Source organism: Oryx dammah, unplaced genomic scaffold (assembly GCF_014754425.2).
Source record: "Oryx dammah isolate SB20612 unplaced genomic scaffold, SCBI_Odam_1.1 HiC_scaffold_23, whole genome shotgun sequence".
Classification (NCBI taxonomy): domain Eukaryota; kingdom Metazoa; phylum Chordata; class Mammalia; order Artiodactyla; family Bovidae; genus Oryx; species Oryx dammah.
Window position 1 is genome coordinate 100,896,268 of NW_024070207.1, and position 21,829 is coordinate 100,918,096.

The following is a 21,829-nucleotide window of genomic DNA, read 5'->3' on the forward strand; positions in this document are numbered from 1 at the left end:
GGTTTTACTAATGAGTGAAGATTTAACTGTTTTTCCTTTTGATAGCCTAATCAGTTAATTAAGAAATTATGTAACAAAAAGAAATGATGTAGATGTAACATTGGGTGAATCTAATTTTTACAAGGCTTTGCCAAAGCTTTCTATATTTCATGATTGGAAGATTTTGAGGTTCAGTGAGCTAGCAACTCCCAGGATAATTGTACCAAAAGCATATGAGGGATAAAGAATTCCGTTTTGGACATGTTGATTTCTACATCACCATGATCCCTTAAAATGGAGATACCCTCTTGTAAAGTTAGTTATGTGTCTGAGGCTCAAAACTTAGTGAAGACTATTACTATATTTTAGCAACAGTAAGGTGCTTCACTGTTGGCTCAGACAGTTTAAAAAAAATCTGCTTGCAATGCAAGAGACCTGGATTTGATTCGTGGGTCAGGAAGATCCCTTGGAGAAGAGACTGGCTCTCCACCCCAGTATTCTTGCATGGAGAATTCGCTGGACAGAGGAGACCAGCAAGCTACAGTGAGCATGACGGTGACTGTCACCGCCCTGGGTATGAATTCAAACAGAAAAGGAAGATAGGTTGAGTAAAGATGAGACCTGAAGATGGAATACTTGGGGATCCTGATACATAAGGAACAAAGTCAACAAATGAAAATGAGGAAATATGTTTAGAGGGAAAGAGGTAATATCAGAAGAGTGATGTCTCAGAATTTTACATGACAGAGTTTCAAGAAGCCAGAAGTAGCCTGCAGTATACACGGTGCAGGCAAGTTGAATAAGACAGTAACTAAAGCATGGACATTAGATTAAGCAGGCAGTCCGAATTTGATGATTGTAGCCATAATGCAGTGGAGTCACAGATTTTCATGGTTGAAGACTAAATGAGAGTTGAGAATGTGGGCACAGTAAATATATATTGAAATTTTCTATTTTAATGGAAAGATTTGGAGTTGCTGGGAAGGCTACAGGTTAGGATCCCAAATCCTAGATGAAGATGAGATTACAAGGATTTCAAAGATGAAAATAAGACAAATGAGCTATGAACAGTGTTGTGTGGTGTGCCCAAGTTTCCAAAGATGTTTTAGATAAGAGTGAAAGAGTAACAATCTCGAATAGACAGTGAGAAGTTTAATAATAGCAGAACCACATCCCTATGAGGGGTGAAATAGATAGGAAGAGGCAGCCTGCACTTTTATTTTTCCTTAAAATATGCATTCAGAAGAGGACTAGCAGAGGATATCTCTTATTAAGTGATGGAGAGAATTTGGGGTCAGAAGAGATTCTTAAATTTTTAAGATAAAATGTGAACTTGTACATCATTTTTTAGGAGAAAAAATTGAATATAATATTGGCATACTGGATATAATATCAAAATAATAAATTCATCAGACATATATCTAATAAAAAAATAAGTAAAAAAAATAAAAAAATGTATTTGTGTTTAATTGGAGGATAATTGGTTTACAATGTTGTTTTCATTTCTGTCATGTGACAATGCAAATCAGCCATAGGTGTACATATGTCTCATCCATCTTGAAGCTCCCTCCCTCTTCCCACCCCATCCCGCCCCTCAGGCTGTCCACAGAGCACTGGGTTGAGCTCCTTGCATCATACAGTAAATTCTCACTGGCTATCTAGTTTTACATACAGTAATGAATAGGTTTCAGTGCACCTCTCTCAGTTCATCCCACCCTCTTCTTCCCCCACTGTGTCTACAAGACTGTTATCTATGTCTTCTCTATTGTTGCCCTGCAAATAGGTTCATCAGTGCCATTTTTCTAGATTCCACGTGTATGTGTTAATATACGAAATTTATTTTTATCTTTCTGACTGACTTCACTCTGACAGGATCTAGGTCCACCCACCTCATTAGAACTGACTCAAATACATTCCTTTTTATGGCTGAGTAATATTCCATTGCATATATGTACCACAACTTCTTTATCCATTCATCTGTTGATGGACATCTAGGTTGCTTCCATGTCCCAGCTATTGTAAAAAGTGCTGCAATGAACATTGGGGTACATAGTTCCTTAAGAATTGTGGTTTGTTCAGGATATATGCACAGTAGTGGGATTGCTGGATCATATGGTAGTTTTATTCCTAGTTTAAGAAATCTCCATACTGTTCTCCAAAGTGGCTGTATCAATTCACATTCCCACCAACAGTGTAAGAGGGCTTCCTTTTCTCTGTACCCTATCCAGCATTTATTGTTTGTAGATTTTTTGATGATGGGAGAGGCAGTGTTTACTTTTGAGGAACATTGGGAAAAGTGGGATTCTTTTTGGAAAATTAGAGTCAGTTAAACAATAGGGAAGGAGCATTCTGAAGAATAGAGTAAGAATCACTTTTTGGAGCTATGCAATAGGTATTTGAGGACTCGGGAGATAGGATACAGAAGGCAAATCTGATGAAAATTTATGGAGGCAATAGCCATGACTAGTAAAGAACTGTAAGTATTTGTTATTTCAAGAGTTATAAGGGTGTAAAGTATATGAGAATATAGGATCTGAAGGGAACTTGATGACCTTGTGTTCATACATGCCTTCTGCCAGGGGCCAGACTATGTTAGCTGTCATTCTGCTTATACTCAAACTATTAAATAGAACATTGATGAAAATGTTTGATAAAGGTGAAAACAGTGACTTGCAACAGAAAGGCTATTAAAATTATAATTCATTCAAAACAATATCTTTTAATTACCCATCTTTGACTCATGGATTCCTACAGCTTATTTTATAATTTTAAAATCAGCCTTCCACCTACCATTTCCTCAACAAATTGCTTTCTTTTGAAATTCTCAGTCTTTGCTAACTTCAGTGTTTCTTCTGTGGGCTTGCAGAGTTTTTGATGAAATTCACCTAGGAAACTCTGCAGCGATCCCGCTGTCAAAAGGTGGTCTTATTGCTTTTCATGAAAGTGCCTAAAATAAAAAGTTGAGTAGAAAGAAAAAATAAACTTAATGATTTTTTTTTAAATCAGTTGATGAAGCTAAGAGGAAAATCATTTTAGTGGGTGGATGCCACTAAAATGATTTTTCTCTTACCTTTTATCCACAAAACATTTTATTGTCTTTCATCAGTGGAAATTCTCATGCTGGAGGGGTTAAATAGCTCAGAAGTACATCCTTTCTCCCGTTGGCCTGATGTCACTACTGCAGACAAACTAATTTATTATTGATGGCTTGTGATGCTTTTTTATTTGTCTCCATTTCAGCACTTCTGATATGTTGGGTAAAGCCTATTGATTCACCCAGGTTTGGCTTTTATGGTAATTTACTGAAAGGGAGCCTTGAAGAAAGCTTGCAGAAGAGATGGATATTTTTCAGATCTTACCCAAGTGGAATAAAAGAAACGTAAAAGGTCTGTTTTTCTCCAGTGGAGTACATGATTCTGCTAGTATTTAACTGGTGGGTGGGTCAGAGTTGATGGAGAAAGGATATTGTTAGATGTGGAGTGATACTTAGGGCTATTTAATATTGGATTTTAATGATGGAGCATGCCCTTTTAAAAATATAAGAGTTCAACATTAAAGGTATGATTCAATTTAGTTTTTCAAAACCTGCAAAATTTCCTCCTGGAGAGGCAGGCCTTCGTATGTTACAGTGAGGGCTTGTTAAATGGATTATATTTTGAAGTATATTATGAGTAATATTCCTCTTATCCCTGCAACAGAAGTATCTGAAAAGTAAAAGTAAATATCCCATTTTATCTACTATGGCTTTTCATGTAAATGTACAATTTGTCTTGATTGGCTCTAAATTGTTGAGCAGAGAGAACGCATGCATCTATTTTTCATAGCTGTCATAGGATAGCAAATTGAATTCTCCTGCGTATTGTTCTGGCTTAACTACATTTGCCTGTTTTTTATTTTTATTTTTATTTTTTTATCTCTGCTATGCAAAAAGATTAGAGTTTTATCTTCCCAATGGGAAACTGAAAAAACAATATTCTTCCTTTTATTGATGTGCTTCTTCCAGAAAAAAAATTGCAACTAAATAAGTTAGTTTTAAGCAACATATAAGAGACATCTTGAACACTGAATAAAATTGAAGCTCAGAGGAGAGCATTTGAAACCTGGATACACTACTGAGATACAGCCGATCAGGGATTAGAGAAAAAAATATCATTGTCTGATGAGAAAAAATTGAACAAAGAAGGAGCACAAAGCTTTCAGTTTTATCAGTTAGTATATACAAGTTCTATCAATCTTATTACTATTAAACTAGCCTTTAGCTTCTGTTCAAAGTAAGAGCAAAGTAGAGTTACAGAGCTGTTCTACTAAGATAATTTATTGAAACAAATTACAGCGTGCTTTAACCATGTCACTGTTTCAGTTCTGAACTTCTACATTTGCCTTTGGTTAAAAAGGGTGACAAGAACTGAAAAAAAAAAGTAGAGGTAAGGAAAGGAGAAAAGGAATAAATGTTACATTGTTAAACCTAAGTACTTTCTCTTTAGTGAATATTGAAGATAATGAACCAAATATTTAGAAAAGGCTTACTTTCTTATTTTATTTAGAAATAATTTTAAAAACACTGGATAGATTAAAGTTTTAAGCAGATATTTTATTCTTGTTTTGGCTTTATTTTAAAACTTCCATATCAAGAAGTAGGTATATGTGTGTGTTGAGAGCCATCAGGTGTGGTGTATTTGGTTATTCACAAGGATTATAACGGAGAAGGCAATGGCACCCCACTCCAGTACTCTTGCCTGGAAAATCCCATGGATGGAGGAGCCTGGTAGGCTGCAGCCCATGGGATCGCGAAGAGTCGGACACGACTGAGCGACTTCACTTTCACTGTTCACTTTCATGCATTGGAGAAGGAAATGGCAACCCACTCGAGTGTTCTTGCCTGGAGAATCCCAGGGACGGGGGAGCCTGGTGGGCCGTCTATGAGGTCACACAGAGTCAGACACGACTGAAGTGACTTAGCAGCAGCAGGGATTATAAGGGAATAATAATGATCTTTATTCTAGGCCTCTTGTATCTAATTGTTAAGAAATTTCATCTATTAATTTTCACTTATTTTATGTATATAATTAAGCTTCCCAGGTGGCTCAGAGAATCTGAGAATAACGAATAAAGAATATGCCTGCCAAGCAGGAGACATGGGTTTGATCCCTGGATGGGGAAGATCCCCTGGATAAGTGAATGGCAACCCTCTTCAGTATTCTTGCCTGGAGAATTCCATGGACAGAGGAGCTGGTGGGCTACAGTCCATGGGCCATAAAGAGCCAGACACGACTTGGCACCTAAACTACCACCACTACTGTACCTAATTATCAGCTTGGTGATTTGATCAGGAAAAAAAAAAAATATGGGCAATTCTTTGCAGCTTGGAGGAAAGAAAACGGTCAGAGAAAGGTATATGTTAGAAGGGAAGGCTTCTAGGAGGAGATGAGATTTGAGTTGACTCTTGAATTTTTTAGAAATCTAGACAACGATAATGTAAAAATAGTGTGGTCAGAGGTAGAGTATGGTAATAAGCTAGGTGTTATCACAGTAGCATACAAATATCAAATTTGAAATTTGAGAATATGATTTATTTTAGATTGTAGATACATACTTCCCATTGAAAGAAATTTGGACTTTATCTGCTATTCTCTCTCTGATATAACTAAAAGAATTATAGAATCACAGAAAATAGGAACAGAACAGTATTTTTCTTTACAGCTATAGGAACAATAGGATCTAAATTAGTGAAAAGGTTTATTAAATAGCTTTTAGGCTTACTGTCTGATTGCCAGAGTTCTACCTACAGACTTTGAATTACCAGATATGGTAATGTTCCTTAGCATAAACAGTTTAAAGAAAATTGAGGTTTAGAAAATAGAAGAGAAAGTTGCTTTATGCTAGTAGACTTGTAAAAGCTGAGTGAAAGTGAAAGTGAAGACTCTCAATCGTGTCTGACTCTTTGCGACCCCATGGACTGTAGCCTACCAGGCTCCTCGGTCCATGGGATTTTCCAGGCATGAACACTGGAGTGGGTTGCCATTTCCTTCTCCCCTCTTGGGATATCATATTGGAGAAAATATTGATAGAAAATAAGTTATAGGACTGGTAACAAATAGCTAATTGATAAAGAATAAAACATAAGTTATTAAAATATGATCTACTTGTATGGTCATGTGTATGTATAAAGATGTTAGAAGGCATAGGGGACAAGTGACTGAATAAGAGATTTATGATTACAGTTAAATTGAAACCTTTGTTGAATTTGTGTCAGAGTAGAAACAGGAGCATGAACTAGGGATTTCAACATCTTTTTAACTTTCATTAGAGGCTTAAAAGATTGCTATAGGGGTAAAATGCTGCAGTACCATCCTCAGGAAATCCAGATTCAACTTAGAGTATGATAATCACTTTTTTCAGATTTTCTTTTTTTGGGGTACCATGAGCAATGGGTTACCAATGATCGAGCAAGATAAATGCATTTAATGAAAGAATGCAGCTGTTTGCTGGATCATAGATTTTTGCTATCTGCTAAAAAGGATCAGGTGCACAGCAGACAAACACAGGAGTATGATGACATAAAATAACTCCACTTGTGTAAACACAGACATGAGTTGTCCTGTAAGTGATGTTTATAATCTCTCCCAGATCTTGATTGTGTGACACATTTTCCTACTTGTTTCCATGCCTTGAATTAAAAAAAAAATAATGTGTAATGGATATTATGAGTGAATTATTATGGAGAGTCATCCTCTTAAAGTGTGTTGAGCTTTGCTCAGGGAGTTGGATAAATAATTGATGGTTCACTTTGAGTGTATTAGATACAGTTTTATTCTTTATTAACTTAATACTGTCTTGGTCTTGAATTTATTCCTAGGCCATGACCCTTATTCTAGGTCACAAGTCATACTGCTAAAGCAAGGCTTTCCTGGGGGTATCAAAGAAACTGTTTATCCCAAGGTGTTCAGCGAGGTCTCTCCTCTTGACTTCGTCCAGAATGCCAACGTTCCTAGAATTTCATGACCTCTTATATAACTTGTCAGTTCTCAACAAAACAAGTGATTTCTACTAAGTCTCCCAGACTTTGAAACATGTGGGGCTCTGCTTTTGGCTATGGAAAGATGGTGAATCCCCATGCAGATTCTTAGGGCCCATTTCCAGTAGCTTAGAATGTAGATTTCTTCCTCCTGTGTTCAGCAAAGCAACTACTATTTGGGATTCTTTACCCTGCCCTATAGTAGGAAAGCTCTTCCAGACAGAAATGCAGGCAGATGCTGTTGTTCACTTTGTGTTTTCATTTTCTAAAGTATCATAGTCCTCCTGCACTTGCCACTGTCCAGTGCCTGAAAACAGTTAATTTTTTTGTTTTCAGAAACGCAGAAGTAGTAGTTAGGTTTTTCGTTTCTCTCCTCATTTTAAGATTCTATTCTATTCTTTGTCAAAAAAATATTCAAAGAACTTTGTATGGGTCATCCTAAAGTTTCTATCAGGTTGAAAATGCTTCATTTTATGTTCTTTCTTTATCTAATCTGAGACTGCATGTAGCACAAAGTCAGTTTCATAAATGATCAAATCAGTTTCATAAATGATCTTGAGTATCTTTTAAATAGTCATCAGGTAAAAATGTTCACTAAACTTACCATTTTTTATGACTATTAAATCATTTAAAGATCCCTCACCTCTCTCAGGATAGTTTGGAAAACAAACAAACAAAGCAAACAAACCAACAAAGAAAATTTTTGTCTCTGTGTTTAGAAAGCTTCTCAGTTAGACACTGAAACCAGAAAAAGATTCATTCTCTATTATTTTCACATTTCTCCCCAGCTTTGGATACCAGGCTTGGCAAATGTGGGAAAGGAATTTCTGGCTTCCCAGAAGGTGTTGTAGATTAATTGTGTGTAAGTTACTTTGGGTTGTAACCTGACTTCCAAAGACAAATATTTGTTGCAACAGGTCAGCCATTTACCAGCAGTAACTCAAAATTCCATTTTAAACTCAAGGAGATAGTTTAGCAATATTGAGTAATAGCTTTTCTGGGAGGCTAAATCTTCAAAACATTTTAATAACAGTTTTTATACAATCTTCCAAAAATGTAGAATAGAAAGGAATATATCCAAAATCATTTTATGAGGGCAATGTTACCCTGATAGCAAAAGCAGATAAAGATATCACAAGAAAACTATACTCCTAAGAGATCATATGGATACAGCTGAAAAATCCTCAATAAAATACTAATCAAAAAAATCCAACAAGGAATTTATATTCTGTGACCAAGTGGGGTTTAACAACAAATGCAAGGTTGGCTTCACATTCAGAAACCAGTTGATACAATATACTTGTAATAACTTGTATTAATAGATTGAATGATAAAACCATATGATTTTATTAATAAATATGGAAAGAAAATTTTAAAATATACCCATTCTTGATGGAAAAAATTCAACAAAGTAGGAATAAAGGGAATTTCCTGAATTGATAAGGAAGTATCTATTAAAAAACTCACAGATAACATTATACTTAATGGTGAAAGACTCCTGTTTTCCCCAAAGATTTGGAACAAAACAAGGATGTTCCCTGTATATGCATCTATGCCATCTTGTTGTGAGGGTTTTAGCCATGGCATTTAGGCAAGAACAAGTGGGAAGTGATAGTCGCTCACTCATGTCCTACCCTTTGCAACCCCTGTAGCCTGCCAGGCTCCTCTGTCCATGGAATTCTCCAGGCAAGAATACTGGAGTGGGTTGCTATTTTCTTCTCCAATAAGTGGGAAATCAGCTTCTAAATTAAAACGAAAAACTACTTCCATTTGCAGATGTCTTAATATTGTGCATAGAAAATTCTAAGGAATCTACACAAAAAGACATATTAGAACTAATGAGTTCAGTAAAATTGTAGGGCTTAATATTAACACAGAAAATTTAGTTATAACTCTTATACACTAGCAATGATTAAAGTAAAAATTAAACTAAGAAGAAAGTCCATTTATAACAGCACCAAGAAGAATAAAAACTTTTAAGAATAGATTTAACAAAGTGCAATACTGGTAAAATGGTAGGACATCGCTAAACAAAATTAAAGATCTAAATAAATAGAAAGACATCTATGTTTATGAATCAAAATTTAATATTGTTAATATGTCAACACTCCCCAAATTAAGGTCTAGATTCATTGCATTCCCTACCAAAATCCCAGTTTTTTTTTTTTTAAGAAATTGAAAAACTGATCCTGAAATTCATAACAAAAGGAGGGAACCAAGAATAGCCAAAATAAAACTCTTCTTGAAAGAGAAAAATAAAATGGAGGCCTGATATTTCCTGAATTCTAAGCTTGTCATAAAGCTACAGTAATCATGGAGTGTGGTGCTGGCATGAAAACAGACATATAAAATGATGAAATGGTATTGATAATACAGAGTAAACTATTATATATGATGCATTGGTTTATAGTTCAGTAAAGGAAAGAAATTTGAAAAAATGGTTCCAGGCAAGCAGCATATCCATGTGAAAAATAATGATATTAAATCTCTGTCTCATTTTATACAAACAATATAACTCAAAATGAAACACTTGAAGAGTAAATCTTGGGAACTTTGGTTAGCTGGTGGTTTATTAGATAGGGCAACAAAAGTATGAGTGACAAAGTAAAAATCAAATGAATTGGACTTCACAATGTAAAACTTTCATACTGCGAAAAGAAATAAATGAAAGACATCCCACAGAATGAAGACTATATTGCAAAATGCATACTCAATAAGAGATATGTATCCATAATATATCAAAACTCTTATTAATAACAGAAAAATAACCCAGTTAAAATGGGTATATGGGACTTCTCTGATGGTCCAGTGGTTAAGAATCTACCTGCCAATGCAAGGAACACAGGTTCAATCCGTGGTCTTGGAAGATTCCACATGACAAAAGGCAACTAAGCCCATGTGTCACAACTACTGAGCCTGTACTCCTGAGCCTGTGATCTGCAACAAGGGAAGCCACCATAATGAGAAGCCTGTACACTGCAACTAGAGAGTAGCCCCTACTCACCACAACCAGAGAAAGTCAGTGCAGTAACGAAGACCCAGCACAGCCAAAAGTAAATAAATAAAACTTAAAAGAATGGGTAAATGGTTTGAAGAGAGAAATTTGTTTAAGAAATTGCTCTAATAAGGCCATGAAAAGATGCTCAGCGTTGTTATTAATAGGAAATTGCGAAACCACTACACAATACCACTTCACATCCACTAGGATTGCTGCAGTAACAGGCAGACAACACTGGCATTGAGAAGCATGTGGAAAAAATGGAACTCTCATACATCGCAATTGGAAATGTAAAATGGTACAAATTGCTTTGGTAAACAGTTGAGTTGTTCCCTAAACCTTACACACTGAGTTAGCATATCACCCAGCACTCCCACTCCTAAGGACATATGAGAAATGAAAACACACATTCATACAAAACATAGGCAGGGGTTTTCAAAGTAGTGTTATTCCTATCATCCAAACAGTGAAAACCACCCACATGTCCATCAACTGACAAATTAATAAGTTAAATGTGCTCTATCCATAGAGTAGGATAATGTTTGCCAGTAAGAGGTATGAAATGCTGATGCATGTTACAACACGAGTGAATCTTGAAAACATACTAAGTGAAAGGACCCAGTCACAGAAGACCAACATTCCATATGAAATGTCCAGAATAAGGAAATATTTAGAAACAGAAAGTAAGTTAGTAATTGCTTGGTACTGGAAATTAGGAGAATAGCAGGGAGTGACTGTTAATGTGTACAAAGTTTCCTTTTAGGATGATGAAATGTTCTAAAATGAGATTGTGGTAATGATTATATGTGTCCTGAATGTATTAAAAAACATTGACTTGTACAACTTAAGTGGTTGGGTTTTATGGCATGAACAGTGTATTTCAGTAAATCTTTAAAAACTACAACCTGACATTTTATTTACTCTTCTGCCATAAAACTAACTTCCTTTGAATCTGGGGATAAAGTAAGTGTTAACTTGAATTCTTTGAGTATGCTACTCACATTTCGCAGTTTACATTTAAACTAATTTAAGTTACATAACATTTTTAATTCAGTCCTAGTCACATAACAGTTGCTTAGAGGTCAACGTTGCCTGTTGGCCATCTTATTGAATGGAGCAGCTATAGAATATTTCCCCCATCACAGCCAGTTCTGTTAGAGCCACTTTAGATGATTTTACTCAATTGGCAATAGAACTTTGCTGCAATTTTCCCACAATCCGATGATGGATACTGATGCCTGGTTTGGGAAACTGCTAAAACTTAAACTCCTACTTGAGTAAGAAAGCTCACTTGCTGATCTAAGTGACGACAGTTTACTAGCAGGAGATTGGAAGTTAATAAAGCTGATTTTTTTTTTGAGTAGCTGCTAAGTTAAGGTGGTCATAGAAAAAAGAGATAATGATAAATCAGCTGTGGGAAGAAAAATTATTTTTGTTTTTTAACATACTTATTTTTAAAATTATTATTTTTAGAATTCAGACATACTGTAATAGACCCTGCTGTATAATACAGATGAAAAATGGAAAAGATGTCTAATTCTGATTGTCCTCTCCTTTTCACTGGTAATTTTTGGTGGATTTATTACCAACTGCAGATATTCATGCAGTTAGACATATTCAGAGGGAGGGAATGATTGAGCCCACTTAGGCAGGCAAGACCTGGAACCAGGGAGAAAAAAGTCACAGTTTTAAATCCAAATTCACCAGGGCTGACCTGGTGGCTCAGATGGTAAAGAGTCTGCCTACAATGCAGGAGACCCAGGTTCAATCCCTGGGTTGGGAAAACCTTTGGAGAAGGGAATGGCTATCCACTCCATTGTTCTTGCTTGGAGAATCCTATGGACAGAGTAGGCTGGTGGGCAATAGTCCATGGTGTTTCAAAGAGTGTGGCACAACTGAGTAACTAACATACACAAACATTTATGTATTTTGCTTTTTTTCTTGTTATCAAATAATAGCAACTTACTCTATAAAAATTTTGAAAAGGCAAAGATTACCAGTAATTTCACCACCATAAGATATTTCTATTAATGTTTTATATTTTCTACTGTGCTATATATTCTCTTTATTATATTTTAAAATATATTTTGCATGTTTCTTTTTAATATTTTACATTTAAATGTTATGACTAAGACTATGCCTGTTTTGAATAAACACATTAATTACTTAGGTACTAAATTAGATATTGTAGTCATAAATTATTGTAGCTGTGTTTGCATAGCTTTTTTTTAGTTTTTAAACAAATGCCCAATAAAATTATTATTTTTGGATAATTAGATTCATCCATGGGTCTTCATAGTTTGTAGTGACAAATGATATTCGGTCATTAATGGATCCTTTAGAAATATTATTTTAGTTATGTCATGGAATACATTGTTTATTCATAGCTATTTTCTTTTTACAAAGCTTTATTAAATGCATCAACTCTCAAAAGTCAAAATGCATTCTAAACCTTTTGCTTCCCATGTTCAGTTCAAAAGGTTGAAAAGACCTTTCAGCTCTAGGTTGTAAATTCAAATGTGATTCTGGTTGATTTTTGACAGCTGTAACGCAACCTGCACTCAAAAAGCTCTTGCACTCAATCTACTATCCAGTGTTAACATGACACAAAATATAATCTCATTTGACATTGATGAAGGAAGCCACTCCAGAGAATGGATGAGAGACTGAGTTATCATGTGCTTTTTCTAGTCAAGATCCATATCTCTTAATCACTCTCTGTCTCTCAAGAATACACACACTCACAGACATATGTACACGTAATATATATATAAAACGTAGTTAAAGGTAATGTTTTCTGGGCAGTTTTGGTTTCCTGGGGTGTCAGAAAAATTTAGGAATGCATGCATACTTTAACGGGATGCTTATATCTTCTTCACTTCTATTTAGTGGAAGACACATTAGAATAAGGACTTTGATATATAGGATATATGAATGAATTTTATGTTTTGATATAGTTAGCACACATTTGAAAGCCAAATGGCTTATTAAAAATAGCTGTCTCAGAATTGAAGCAGGAATTTGGGAAAACCTCATCTACACCTACTACAGAATTTTTCTCCAGAGTGTTATTCTACTTTTTATATTGCTTTAAAATATGATGTCTCAGGTATTGGCATTTGTACAACTGGGCATAAAACCAAGGTTTGTTTTTCCTTTGATCCAAAAATACTAACTTGGAAGACAAAGTATATGCATTGCATTTGTGATTTAATCCTTTACTCATTCGTAACTAGGAAAGAATAGAAGTGGCTAAGTATACTGCTGACATTTTTTCAAAACTTTAAAATATCTTGAAAAACCTTTGGAATCATTTAATCTACTTTGATTTTTTAAAAAATATAATATGTAAGTTATAGTGATTTTCCTAGTGGCTCAGATGGTAAAGAGTCTGCCTGCAGTGTTGGAGACCTGGGTTCGATCCCTGGGTTTGGAAGATCCTCTAGAGGAGGAGATGGCAACACACTCCAGTATTCTTTCCTGGAGATTCCCATGGACAGTGGAGCCTGGCAAAGTACAGTCCATAGGGTGAGAAAGAGTCAGACACGACTGAGTGGCTAAGCACACATGTAAGTTACGGAGCACAGTTAGTACTATCTAGTCACGCCTAAACTAGGTCAAACCGTTTCTCCTTTTGTAATTAAGATTCCTCTTTCAGTTTATTAGGTGCTTGTGATTTTAGTTCCTAAGTTGAAAGTAGACAGTCTTAATATTATCTTTCACAGTTTGCCTCCATGATGTTTTTGGATAAGAGCATATTACTGAAAAATTGTATGTTCACTTAATTATATGATTTTTACTGTCCTTTTATTTTCAAAATATCAATTGCCATAGAATAATTTTGTATTATAAAACTAGCATTTTTTGTCATTTTATTTAGGAAAAATATTCTATTGGATAATTAAAAACTACATAACAATTCGTTTAAAACTATGGACTACATATGATGTATGATCCAAGTGTCTTACAGTACAAAACATTATTACAAAGTAGCCTACATGCTAGCAAAACATATATGAAGTAAACAAGGATTAAGAATGAAGAAAAGAAAGCTCATATGTTTCTTTCATTTCTCTCCCACCCTCATCTCAAGAGGCAGAATGTATCCTAAGAAAGAAAGCTGTGGATTAGGAGCTCCACCGCTATCCACATCACCATCAATTAGGGATTTGTTTGTTTAAGGAGTATAATACTTCCGGGAAATTACTACCTGGAAGATTTATCTTTTCCAGTTTATAAACCAAAGTCCCCTGCTCAAAACTAGCATTTTAAAGCATACTTTTGAGAGAGAGCATCATATAAAATCATCATCTTTCAAATAAATTATTTTCAGACATTGGTGTATTTCCCTTTAAGCCAGTATATCAAACTGTTACCCATGATCACTATGGATTTAGTTATAATTTAAGGAAAGGTAAGAACTGATGTTTTTGAACTGTGGTGTTGGAGAAGACTCTTGAGAGTCCCTTGGACTGCAAGGAGATCCAACCAGTCCATTCTGAAGGAGATCAACCCTGGGATTTCTTTGGAAGGAATGATGCTAAAGCTGAAACTCCAGTACTTTGGCCACCTCATGTGAAGAGTTGACTCATTGGAAAAGACTCTGATGCTGGGAGGGACTGGGGGCAGGAGGAAAAGGGGATGACCGAGGATGAGATGGCTGGATGGCATCACCGACTCGATGGACGTGAGTCTGAGTGAACTCCAGGAGTTGGTGATGGACAGGGAGGCCTGGCGTGCTGCGATTCATGGGGTCGCAAAGAGTCAGACACGATTGAGCAACTGAACTGAACTGAACTGATAGCTGGTATATAAGTCGAGCTCTTTGATACATAATGGCTCATATTTGTATGATCATATTATCTTGACATTGGAGTTATGGAGGATGGGAGCATTATTTCTATCTTTTATAGTGACACTCTCCAACAGAATTGTTGTAGGCAGGGGGGAATGAGTGGTAGAATTTTAGCAAGTAAATTAAAGTAGCTTGAAGGATCTACTGTGTTTCTTGAATCTTTTGTATTAATGCTCCATCTGGAGGTTCATCCCTGGTACTTGATGATCTTAGAAAAAATTTCTGCGTGTAGCTAATAGTATTACAGGAATAATGAAAAGATAAATTCTCAAACCTTCAATTTATTTTTTGTCAAATGAATACAAAGTGGGCTTTGTTACTGACTTGAATAAAAAAGCATATGAATGAAACCCTTCAAGTAAACCATTATTATTTAATAAAAATTAATGACATAGTTTTAAATATTTTTACTCATGTTCTGCTTTGTTACTTACTGAGAGTTGTACTTCTCTAAGTGGTATCTGGGAATAAGTTGGCAAGTCAAGTATGGTAGGCATCTTGTAATGTCCATTATCATTATTTTTCCTGCCCAGTAGGGAGGTGTCCCTTCATTACATACAATGTTACAATTGCCATACAGCCAGATATTCATGTAAGTGAGAAGTCTGTTAATATACGTGTGAACACAGACATATTTATATACCAACATAAAGCCCTTTTACAATCATTTAATACCCCCTGAATTTTCCAATAATCCAATGATTGTGTATAGTTAGAGAAGCTTGTACTTTGTTCAGACGTTTACCAGGAATTTAAGATTTTGAAAATGCCATGATGGTGACACCAAAATGATGTCTTCATTTGGGTATCTAGTATAGATGATTGCCCTTTAATTTTTCCATATTTATTCTCCTTCAAATGTCTTTCTATAATATTAATTGGGGCTTCCCATGTGGAACTGAAGGTGGTGCTAGTGGTAAAGAACCTGCCTGACAGTGCTAATGCAGGAGATGTATGAGACACAGGTTCAGTCCCTGGGTCGGGAAGATCCCCTGGAGGAAGAAATGGCAACCCACTCCAGTATTCTTGCCTGGGAAATCCCATGGGCAGAGGAGCCTGGTGGGCTGCAGTCCCTGGAATCACAAAGAGTCGGACAGGACTGAAACGATGTAGTATGCATGCATAATATTAATAGTATGGTTGAGACTTTATATGATGGGTTTTTTCAAATTTTAGGTATAAACAGATATACAGGAACTTCAGGATAATACCAAGAATTTAGAGTGAGTGAAGTCGCTCAGTCATGTCCGACTCTTTGCGACCCCATGGACTGTAGCCTACCAGGCTTCTCTGACCATGGGATTCTCCAGGCAAGAGCACTGGAGTGGGTTGCCATTTCCTTCTCTGGGGGATCTTCCCAACCCAGGGATCAAACCCAGGTCTCCCGCACTGCAGGCAGACACTTTACCCTCTGAGCCACCGGGAAAGCCCTGAATTTAGAATAAAAAAGTAAAAACATTTAGAAGTAAATGATCCTGATGTCTTTGACTCTCAAATATTTTATCTATATTATATGTGTCTATAGGTATGTGTGTGAATGTGTGTAATTAGTAAGGAAAGGGATATGATACAAATTTACCAAAATGTTAGCAATAGATGAAGCTAGTTTTATGGGATACATGAGCTCGTTGTACTATTTTGACACCTCCAAATATAATTCTCAATATATTCTGTATTATTTAAGCTGCTGAATTCAGAAATCCTTTTCTGAATTTGGAGGATTTGATGATTTGGTAGATTCAGTGCACTGTGTTTGAATCATTCGTGTTGATGAAATAGTTTCTAGAGACTGCGGGAAACTGTTCCCAGTGGTGAATCTTCATTCTGGCAAATGTCTGTGTGGGAGTTCAAGTCAGAGATGATAGGAAAGCATCTTTCTTTCAGAAAAGGAGATGCAACTACTTTGGGGCTCACTTTATAAAGTAATTGCTATTTATTATCATGTCAAATTACCTAAATGTCAGGTGCATTCAGGAAGCCACAGTGACATTGTCATAGGCTTTATTTCTTAGCAATATCTAAGAAATAAAAGAGCAAATTTCCCAACTGAAGCAGATTTTTGAATACATAATAATGAGCACGAGTTTACAAGTTTATACAAAATGCTTAAGAAAGGTGTTCCCTACCTATAAAGGTGGTCACAATTACTAAATACAAAATGCCAGCAGTGACAAAAGAGTATAGAGAGTTAGTTGAACTACAACAGATTTTATACTTCAGAAAGATGAAAATTAGAGAAAAAAACTCATTAAGATCTTACGATTAAATTGTGGTTGCTTCCTTACTTTCAGAATTCAAAGACAATTCTTACTTGATATTTTTGCATTTTATTTAGAATATTCAGATAGTAAATCTTTTTTTAGATTGGTGTCATTATGATTACTAGCTTAAAGATAGTTGTAGCTTAATTTTCTTTAGCATCTCAATACATGGTAGACATTGCTCTAAACATTTTTTTTATAGTTTGCACAATAGCTCTATGAGATACAGGAGTTTTATTTATTTTTTCTCTTTTATTTATTTTTTCTTCCAATATTATTGAGATATAATTGACATACAGAACTGTATAATTTTAGTGTATAGCATAATGATTTGACTTAAATACATCACTGCACAAAGGTTCCCTTTTCTCCACATCCTCCCCAGTGAGTTATTTGTTGTCTTTCTGCCAATAGCTATTCTGAAAGGTGTGAGGTGGTATCTCCTTGTGGTTTTGATTTTCATTTCCCCGATGATTTGTAATCTTGAACATCTTTTCATGTGTCTCTTGGCCAGCTGTGTGCATTTGTAAAAATGTCTGTTCAGGTCCTATGACTTTTTTTTTCTGTTTTCTTTTTTTTACCTTCCAATTTTATTCAAATGTAATTGACATACAGTCCTGTATCCTAGGGCTGATGACAAATGGCTGGTAGATGGGGCCTCATCCCTGTACTAATAGTTAAGAGGAAGGATTTCAGTATGGCTCTTGCCTGCACTCCCCCAAATGGCTGCTACTGGTGGCTTTGTCCCCAGGGGCATCCCAGTAACCTCCTACATCTCTGGAAGGCTTCTGCAAGATCAGCAAATGGGTCTGACCTCGGCTCCTTTCACACTGCTGCCTCTGCACTGAGTCTTGGAGCATGTGAGATTTTGTGTGCACCCTTTAAGGGTGAAATCTTTCTTACAGACCCCTGGCTCTTCTAATACAAGCCCCTGTGGACTTCAAAGCCAGTTGTTTTTGGAGGTTGTTTTCACTGAGAAGCCTGATGTGGGGCTTGGACCCCCTCACTTCTTGGGAAGAACCTCTGAAATTGTGATCATCCTCCTGTTTGTGAGTTGCCAACCTAGGGTTATAGGTCTTAATGATACGACATCTCCGCTTCTCCGAACCATATTGCTGTGATTCCCTCTTTATGCCTTTAGTTGTGGTCATTTTTTCTGCTAGTCTTCAGGTCATTCTCAGAGATAGTTGCTCTGTAAATAGTGCAAATGTTGGCATGCCCGTTAAAGGAGGTGAACTCAGGATCTTCCTACTCCACCCTCTATGCCACTCCCTGAGACATAGGCACTAATAACTATCTTTATTTTCCTAATGGGTTCCCACAGAGGCAGATGCTAATGGCAAGACTGAAGTATATATAGTATGTTCTGTGGGGGAGGGGTGGGGGAGTGGATCTAGAAATCACCAGTAGGGCAAGTAGAGAGTTAAGACAGAAGAAGGTATAAAGCAATGTTTCTTAAATATTGCCATCTCTCAGAATCTTCTGTAGAGTTTGTTAAACCATCATTCTAGTTCTTATCCTTACAGTCTGATTCAGCATATGTGGATTAGCTCTGAGGCTTGGCAGCTTTTCTATCAAGTTCCCAGGTGAAGGTACTACAGCTGGTCTGGGTATCCAATTTTGAGAATAACTGGCGAGGACATGCCTAAGAGTTGTTTCACCTCCCGGCAGGAAGTCGTAACATTTTCCATGTTCTCTTCAATTTGCCAAGAGCCATGACTTAGATATCGACTTACTAAAACCTTGGGTCAGAAATATGGGCACACCCAACATAGACCCTTAGGTAGAGAGTGGCAGAACTTTGCTCCCAAACTCTATCAGAATGGACTAGAGTGATGAGTTTGGAGAGGGTGGGGATGCAGCCTCAACACTGTGCTGTATCTTTAGCTTACACATGAGGAAATTGAGGCAGAGAGGAGTTGATTAACTTTCCCTGAGTTTAACAGCTGTGCTAGAGTCAAGATTCTAATTCAGAAAAAAAAAAGATTCTAATTCAGGATTAAAATCCATACAACATCAACATTTTCTGGTAACTTTAAAAAATACGTATTTTTAGGTTTTAACCCAGACCTACTAAAATAGACACTGAAGGTATGCCAGAAGTTTGTGTTTTATCAAGCCCTCCAGGTGGCTCCAGTGTATTCTCGTATTTGAAAACCACCAGTCTAAGTCAGGTGCTCTGATGCTTTACATTATACCATCTTAATTCTGTAAGTAGAACCTTGTCAGGTTTCATTCGTTTCCCTCTTTTAAACATGGTAGTGAATGAATGTTAACCAGTTACTATTTGTATATATGAATCTTTGTGTCTGTCACACATGTCAGTATGCATCTGTGTGTCTGTACATATTTCCTTTGTCTGGACAGTTTACTCCTAACAATGTGATTGGCAATATGTTTCCTCTTGATAACAGAGTAGGTCCTTTTAGGGCCTGAAGAGTGTGTTTCTTTTATCGCGCTGCTTTTTTCTTCAGCTGCCTAATGTGATTTCATTTCCACAGTCTAGATTGCTTGAAGTTGTGAACTTGCATGTACTCCTAGCCATTCTTGGTGTCACCACAACAGAATTTACTTACTTGCATGTCCAGGACCACAGAGAGGACTCAGATCAAAAAGGGCCTCTGAGCAGGAAAGCTGTCAGTGTTCCAGAATCTCATGGCAAAGAATTCCTTTTTACTATGTAATAAAAAATGGTGATGTTAATAAAACTGCTTCATGTAATTGTTTAGGTGGTTATCACACAAATTCCGTGCAGCATACAGACTGTGTCTTTGGTCTGTTCCTCTACTAAGTGTTCATTTCCTTTCTCTCCCTGACAAATCCTATTCATTCTTTGAAGGTCAGGTGAAATGTCTTTTTATTTTTAGAGCCTTTTCTAAATGTCCAGAGCTAACCACTTCTTCTCTTGGAACACTGTTCGTAGCCATGTTATAGTGCTTGTTGCATTCCCTTGCAATTACCTGGCTTGCTATACTTCCAAAACTATAAACCCTAGAAGAAGGGAACTAGGTCTTAGGCAACCTTGAATATGCAGAATCCATAACTCAGCTGGTAAAGAGTCTGCCTGCAATGCAGGAGACCCCGGTTCGATTCCTGGGTCATGAAGATCCCCTGGAGAAGGGATAGGCTACTCACTCCAGTATCCTTGGGCTTCCTTGGTGGTTCAGACAGTAAAGAATTCGCCTGCAATGTGAGAGACCTGAGTTTGATCCCTGGGTTGGGAAGATCACCTGGAGAAGGGAACGGCTACCCACTCCAGTATTCTGGCCTGGAGAATTCCATGGCAGGCTACAGTCCATGGGGTCACAAAGAGTTGGACACGACTGAGTGACTTTCACTATACTATCACTATAGCATGCCTATAAATTTAAAGCAGTGAGGATGTTAAAGATGAATCTCTAAGAAGAGCAAAGCTATTTCATCTATTCTTTGATTCTAGTTTAGATTATATTTGAAACAATTCAAAGAAAAAGCTTATGGATTTTCTTGAGGCTATCTAAAAGTAACCTGTTTTAATAGAATGTCAGGAGCTTACTCTGCCTTGTAACTGCCTTATTCTGTAAGTTCTAACTCAACAGGACATTGTTCTTAAATGATTATAGTTGTCCTCTTGAAAGCTGAGAGCCATCAACTAAAGCCTCTGCAAACAGCTAGCTAAGCTTCATATCAAACTGGAAGGTCTATATGCTATAGGTTTCATTGCCCTATCAGATACTGTCAACCTCATGCCCTGTAGGTGAAAGGTAATAAGAAATAGACCTGAAATTCTGAACAGTCAAGTTGAGACACATGCTTAGTCACAGTTTATCAGTTTGATAAGGCCTTTTGGTTTTAGAACAGATTTTTCAAGTAGATAATAATTTACCTTATCATCCTTAAATGTTTCTCAGTCTTTGATGTTTATAGCAAATTGTTTTTCATAATACTTTACCATGCTTCCGTTAAGAGGTATAGTTTATGCCCCCTTTCGTTGGAATTGCATCGGCCTTTGTGACCATCTTAACTAATACACTATGGAAGAAGTGGCACCATGTGACTTTCTAGGCTAAGTCATAACAGATAATACAGCCTCTGGCTAGCGCTCTCTCTCTCGGTACCCTTGATCTTAGAACTCATTTGTCATGCTGTACGGAATTAGAGAATATATGGAGAAGCCTGAGTGAACAGGAGGAGAAGGCAATGGCACCCCACTCCAGTACTCTTGCCTGGAAAATCCCATGGACGGAGGAGCCTGGTGGGTTGCAGTCCATGGGGTCACTAAGAGTCGGACACGACTGAGCGACTTCACTTTCACTTTTCACTTTCATGCATTGGAGAAGGAAATGGCAATCAACTCCAGTGTTCTTGCCTGGAGAATCACAGGGATGGGGGAGCCTTGTGGGCTGCCATCTCTGGGGTCGCACAGAGTTGGACACGACTGAAGCGACTTAGCAGCAGCAGCAGCAGAATGAAGAGGAACCAAAGGTTTCAACCTAGCTCAGCACCATCTAATAATCATTATAAACTTGCCAGTGATGTGAGCAAGCCATTCTGAAGCACTGAATCCATTCTCCCACTCCTTGATCGAGTTACCCTTAACTGATGCCACATTGAACAGATGTCAGCCTTCCCCATCCAGCTCTGCTTAAATTATAGAACCCCGAGCTAATTAATGATAGTTATTTTAAGCCACTGGATTTTGGTGTGGTTTGTTGAACATCAGTAGATAAATGTAACCAAGT